The 6,802-nt window shown below is 46.0% G+C and overlaps 1 pseudogene; it reads left to right on the forward strand.

Moving 5' to 3' along the window:
• The first annotated feature begins 1,452 nt into the window (after positions 1-1,452).
• Positions 1,453-4,307, forward strand: LOC142046517 (uncharacterized; annotated as a pseudogene).
• Positions 4,308-6,802: the final 2,495 nt, after the last annotated feature.

Genomic DNA, 6,802 nt, shown 5'->3' on the forward strand with positions numbered 1-6,802 from the left:
AATCCAGAGGTTTGAGCAAGAAAGAGCCTAGAGCAGGACAGAGGCAAAATGGAGGTGTTTCCTGGGGCTTTTATAGCTTTTGCCATGTGGAGGAAAACTCATTGTTTCAAAGAGAGCCCTCAGTATAGCTAGTGGAAAATCACAGGTGACAAGATGGGGTTTGGAATCACATGGGCAAGTTACATGTTCTTGCATAATTTTGCTGTCATTGCAGGAAATCATTACCTATACCCCAGACAGAACTTTAACAGGACAGTCCATTCAGTGTAGATGGGTGTTTCCCTTGGTCCATTGTCAGTTGAGTGTTCCTTGATGAGCCACTTAATTTGAATAGTCCCTCCAAGATGTGCAGGCTAAATACCTTGTGGGCTTTACTCCAGTAGCAAACATTTAAAATCCAGGTATAGAGCCAATACTCATAACTTCAAATACAAAAATGATACATGCATACAAATAGCATAATCATATTCAGCAAACCATAACCTTCCATAGACACCTTATTTGACAACCTTTGTACAAGATTTGTTGCAACTATATAACAATGGTTGCAACAGTGCTCTATAGGGTCATATTTTAATCAGATAACATCACACCATACTTACAGAACGGTGAACTCTAGCCTGGGAAACAGTGACTCTGAAAAGGATTTGGGGGTCACAGCAGATAATCAGCTGACTATGAATTCCCAATGTGACACCATGGCCAAAAGATCCTTGGAGGTATAAATGAAGGAGTCTCAAATAGGAGTAGAGAAGTTATTTTACCTCTGTATTTGGCACTAGCGTTACCGCTGCTGCAATACTGTGTTCAGTTCTAGTGCCCATAATTCAAGGATGTTGATAAATTGGAGAGGTCTCAGAGAAGGGCCACGAGAATGATTAAAGGGTTAAAATGCTTTATAGTAAATGATAAGACTCTAAGAAGGCAATCTATTTAGCTTACCAAAGAAAAAGATAATGGGTCACTTGATTATAGTCTATAAGTATGTACACATAGAACAAATATTTAATAATGGACTCCTCAATCTATTAGAAAAAGGTATAACGTGATACAATGACTGGAAGGCTGGAGCTAGACAAATTCAGATTGGAAATAAGAAATGTTTAATGGTGAGAGTAATTAACTGTTAGAACAATTTACCAAAGGTCATGGTGGATTCTCCATCAGTGACAATTTTTAAATTAAGATTGGATGTTGTTCTAAAAGATAAGGCATTATTTTGAGGAAGTTCTATGGTCTGTGCTATGCAGGAGGTCAGACTAAATGATCACAATCATCCCTTCTGGCCTTGGAATCTCTGAATTTGATTTTTTTTTGTATGAGATTTTAAGTCTATCTGATGAGGGTAACTGACAACCTTTGCTAAGGCATTGGAGTTAGTACTGCATGACATTATTACTAAAACATTTAGCTTAACAGAAAATCAATACTGCACATACTAAGTGGATCAGAACTGACAGATCTTAGTCATTCTAAATGGAATGATCCCCAAAAGTGATGTTTCTAGTTGAGGTTCTGCCAGGGTGTGTTTTTTTTTGACCCAGTGCTATTAAACATCTTTATCAATAATTGGAAAGAATACTGTTATGATGGAATCTGGATGAAACCTCATTGAAGTTGGGGGGCATGACACCTGCCCTTCATTCAGGATAAATGTCAGAAGCAGTTGAGCTCCTTCTTGGAGTAAGATACCTTAAACAATAGAAGCCACCACACAAACCACAGGCCACATGCAAGGCTGGTCAAAAACAGAGCTATGTGGGTGTAGCAGTTTTGATGAAGGGGTTTGTGTGTGTGAGCAGAAACAGCCAAGAAACAGAGAAGGCAGCGAGCCAAGGAGACTTTCCCCCGAGTCATTTCTCTGGTCTGGTCTACACTATGATTTTAGGTTGAATTTAGCGGCGTTACCTTGATTTAACCCTGCAGCCGTCCACACGACGAAGCCCTTTTTTTCAACTTAAAGGGCTCTTAAAATCGATTTCTTTACTCCACTCACGATAAGGGGATTAGCGCTGAAATCGGCCTTGCCGGGTCGAATTTGGGGTAGTGTGGATGCAATATGACGATATTGGCCTCTGGGAGCTATCCTAGAGTGCTCCATTATGACCGCTCTGGACAGCGCTCTCAACTCAGATGCACTGGCCAGGTAGACAGGAAGAGTCCTGCAAACTTTTGAATTTCATTTCCTGTTTGGCCAGCGTGGCGATCTGATCAGCACAGGTGACCATGCAGAGCTCATCAGCAGAGGTGACCATGGAGTCCCAGAATCATTAAAGAGCTCCAGCAAGGACTGAAAGGGGGAAATGGGATCTGATCGCTGTATGGGGAGATGAATCCATGCTAGCTGAACTCCATTCCAGTAAACGAAATGCCAAAATATTTGAAAAAATCTCCAAGTGCATGAAAGACAGAGGCTATAACAGGGACTAGCAGCAGTGCCACGTGAAAATTAAGGAGCTCAGGCAAGCCTACCAAAAAACCAGAGAGGGAAATGTCCGCTCCAGGTCACAGCCCCAAACATGCCGCTTCTATGATGAGCCGCATGCCATTCTGGGGGTGCAACCACCACTACCTCAACCCTGTGCTTTGACTCCATCAATGGAGCAGAATGCAACACAGAAGTGGGTTTTGGGATGAGGAAGATGATGAGGAGGCTGAAGATACCTCACAGTAAGGAAGTGGAGAAACCAGTTTCCTCAACCGCCAGGATCTGTTTCTCACTGTGGACCTGGAGCCAGTACCTCCCGAACCCACCCAAGGTGGGCTCCCGGACCCTCAAGGCGGAGAAGGGACCTCTGGTGAGTGTACCTTTGTAAATATTATACATGGTTTAAAACCAAGCGTGTTTAATGATTAATTTGCCCTGGCAGTCACGGCCAGTACAGCTGCTGGAAAAGTCTGTTAACGTGTGTGGGGATGGAGTGGAAATCCTCCAGGGACATCTCCATAAAGCTCTCCTGGATGTACTCCCTAAGCCTTTACAAAAGGTTTTTGGGACAGGCAGCCCTATTCTGTCCTCCATGGTAGGACACTTTATCATGCTAGGCCAGTAGCATGTAGTCCGGAATCATTGCAGAACAAAGAATTGTGGCGTATAGTCCCTGTGTTTGCTGGCATTCAAACAACATCTGTTCTTTATGTGTTATCCTCAGGAAAGTGATATCATTCATGGTCACCTGGTTGAAATAGGAAGGTTTTATTAAGCGGACATTCAGAAGTGCCCGTTCCTGCTGGGCTGTTTGCCTGTGGCTGAACAGAAATGTTCCCCACTGTTAGCCACACGGTGAGGAGGGGAGGGGAGGGGAAAGGAGGGGGGGTGAAGCCATCATCCCAGAGAATTGGGTGTGTGTTGAGGGGTTAGTTGGGTTTGTGCTACACGTTAACCCAGAAACTGCAGCCCCTCCTTTTAAATGGCCAACCCAACAGCTGCTTGGTATGGGAAATGAGGGCACTGCTATTTAAAACCATTCTCACATTATGAAGCTTAAAGAAGCCAAAAAACTGTGGCTTACCATGGCTGCCTGCAAGCCGAATTCTGTTGCCCGGCCCTATGTGAGTGATCTCTCACACCAAACCGACATACCCTCAATAAGAGGCAAAATAAGACCTTGTAACAAAAGCACATGTGCTATGTAATGTTAACAGCAAGGTTTACCGTGAAAGAGTGTACCCATTGTTCTATAAAATGTGTCTTTTTAACTACCACTCTTCCATTTTTCCCCCCACCAGCTGCATATCTTTCTCTAGCGAATATTAGAAGGCAAAAAAATGCACTTGGGATGAAGTGTTCTCTGAGCTCACGCTGTCCTCTCACATTGACAGAGCACAGCAGAATGAGTGGAGGGAGACAATGTCAGAGTGCAGGAAAGCACAGTATGAACGTGAGGAGAGGTGGCAGGCTGAAGATGATTGGTGGCGTAAGCTTGCTGACAGAAGGCAGGAGTCAATGCTCAGGCTGCTGGAGCATCAAACTCATATGCTCCAGCGTATGGTTGAGCTGCAGGAAAGGCAGCAGGAGCACAGACTGCCGCTACAGGCCCTGTGTAGCCAACAGCCCTCCTCCTGAAGTTCCATAGTCTCGTCACCCAGACGCCCAAGAATGTGATGGGCCACCTCCGGCCACCCAGCCACTCCACCCTAGAGGATTGCCCAAGCAACAGAAGGCTGGCATTCAATAAATTTTGAAGTTTTAAAGTGCAGTGTGCCTTCGTCCTTCTCTCCTTCCCTACCCCTCCCGGGCTACCTTGGCAGTTATCCCTCTATTTGTGTGATGAATTAATAAAGAATGCATGAATGTGAAGGAACAATGACTTTATTGGCTCAGCAAGCGGTGATCGAAGGGGGAGGAGAGGGTGGTTAGCTTACAGGTAAGTAGAGTGAACCAAGGGTGGTGGTGGGCGGGGGGAGGGTTCATCAAGGAGAAACAAACAGAACTTTCACACTGTAGCCTGGCCAGTCATGAAACTGATTTTCAAAGCTTCTCTGATGTGCAGCACGCTCTCCTGTACTCTGCTAACTGCCCTGGTGTCTGGCTGCACGTAATCAGCGGCCAGGTGATTTGCCTCAACCTCTCACCCTGCCATAAACATTTCCCCCTTACTCTCACAGATATTGTGGAGTGCACAGCAAGCAGTAATAACAATGGGAATATTGGTTTCACTGAGGTCTATCTGAGTCAGTAAACTGCACCAGCATGCTTTTAAACGTCCAAATGCACATTCTACCACCATTCTGCACTTGCTCAGCCTATAGTTGAGCAGCTCCTGACTACTGTCCAGGCTGCCTGTGTATGGCTTCATGAGCCATGGCATTAAGAGGTAGGCTGGGTCCCCAAGGAAAACTATAGGCATTTCAACACCCCGATGGTTATTTTCTGGTCTGGGAAGAAAGTCCCCTCCTGCAGCTTTTGAAACAGACCAGAGTTCCTGAAGATACGAGTGTCATGTACCTTTCCTGGCCTACATGTTGATTTTGGTGAAACATCCCTTGTGATCCACCAGTGCTTGCAGCACCATTGAAAAGTATCCCTTTTGATTTATGTACTCGCTGGCTTGGTGCTCCAGTGCAAAGATAGGTATATGGGTTCCCACCACAGTTAGGGAATCCCATTGCAGCAAAGCCATCCCCTATGGGCTGCACATTTCCCAGAGTCACTACCCTGGATATCAACAGCTCTTTGATTGATTGGCTACTTGCATCACAGCAGCCCCCACAGTAGATTTGCCCACTCCAAATTGATGCCCAACTGACTGTTAGCTGTCTGCCGTTGCAAGCTTTCACAGGACTATCGCCACTCGCTTCTCAACTGTGAGGGCTGCTCTCATCTTGGTATCCTGGCACTTCAAGGCAGGGGAAAGCAAGTCACAAAGTTCCATGAAAGTGCCCTTATGCATGTGAAAGTTTCGCAGCCACTGGGAATCGTCCCAGATGTGCAATACTATGCGGTCCCACCAGTCTGTGCTTGTTTCCCGGGCCCAGAATTGGCATTCCACGTCATGAACCTCCCCAATTAACACCATGATGTGCACATTGCCGGGGACCGTACTTCGTGAGAAATCTATGCCTATGTCCTCATTGCTCTCGTCACCGCGCTGCTGTTGCCTCCTCGCCTGGTTTTGCTTTTGCAGGTTCTGGTTCTGCATATCTGCTGGATAATGTGCGTGTTGTTTACAGTGCTCATAATTGCTGCAGTGATCTGAGCGGGCTCCGTGTTCCCAGTGCTATGGCGTTTGTGCTGAAAAAAGGAGCGAAACCATTGTCTGCCGTTGCTGATGGAGGGAGGGGTAACTAAGGACATGGCTTACAGGGTTGGCTTATAGGGAATTAAAATCAACAAAGGGAGTGGCTTTGCATCAAGGAGAAACACAAATAACTGTCACAAAGAATGGCCCCCTCAAGGATTGAACTCAAAACTCTGGGTTTAGCGGGCCATTGATTTCACAGAGGAAGGGAGGGAGGGGGGAGCAAATGAATACAAAACAAATCTGGTTTATTTCTTGTTTTGATCTACTCCATCTATCTTATACATCCTAGGCTGGCAGCAGACGGTGCAGTACGACTGCTAGCCATCGTCATCTCCTAGTTGCTTGGCAGAAGACAGTGCAGTATGACCGCCAGCAGGACTGAGTCTCCGTAACATGAAACTTGAAAAGGGAATAACCTGGCTGAGTCACTCCCATATCTGCCCAGGCGCCCCCGACCAACCTCATCGAGGTCAGCTAAAAGAGCACCCAGGACTACGACAACAACGACGATGACTACCAATTGTAATGCATCGTCTGCTGCCAAAAGGCAATGAACTGCCACTGTGTAGCAATGCAGTACCACGTCTGCCAGCACCCAGGCGACATATGGTGATGGTAAGCTGAGTGGGCTCCATGCTTGCCATGGTATGGTGTCTGCACAGGTAATCCAGGAAAAAAGGCATGAAACAATTGTCTGCCGTTGCTTTCACGAAGGGAGAGGGGGCCTGACGACATACCCAGAACCACCCACGACACTGTTTTTGTCCCATCAGGCACTCATTGGGATCTCAACCCAAAATTCCAATGGGCCGTGGAGACTGCAGGAACTGTGGGATAGCTATCCACAGTGCAATGCTCCGGAAGTCGATGCTAGCCTCGGTAATGTGGACACAGTCTGCTGACTTAATGCACTTAAAGCATTTTGTGTGAGGACACATAATCAACTGTATAAAAACAATTTCTAAAAAAACAACTTCTATAAACTCAACCTAATTTCATAGTGTAGACATACCCTCTGGCTCAGCTAGGTTTATGGGGGAAAGATAGTACCCACAGAG

Source organism: Chelonoidis abingdonii, chromosome 3 (assembly GCF_003597395.2).
Source record: "Chelonoidis abingdonii isolate Lonesome George chromosome 3, CheloAbing_2.0, whole genome shotgun sequence".
In the NCBI taxonomy this organism is placed as follows: domain Eukaryota; kingdom Metazoa; phylum Chordata; order Testudines; family Testudinidae; genus Chelonoidis; species Chelonoidis abingdonii.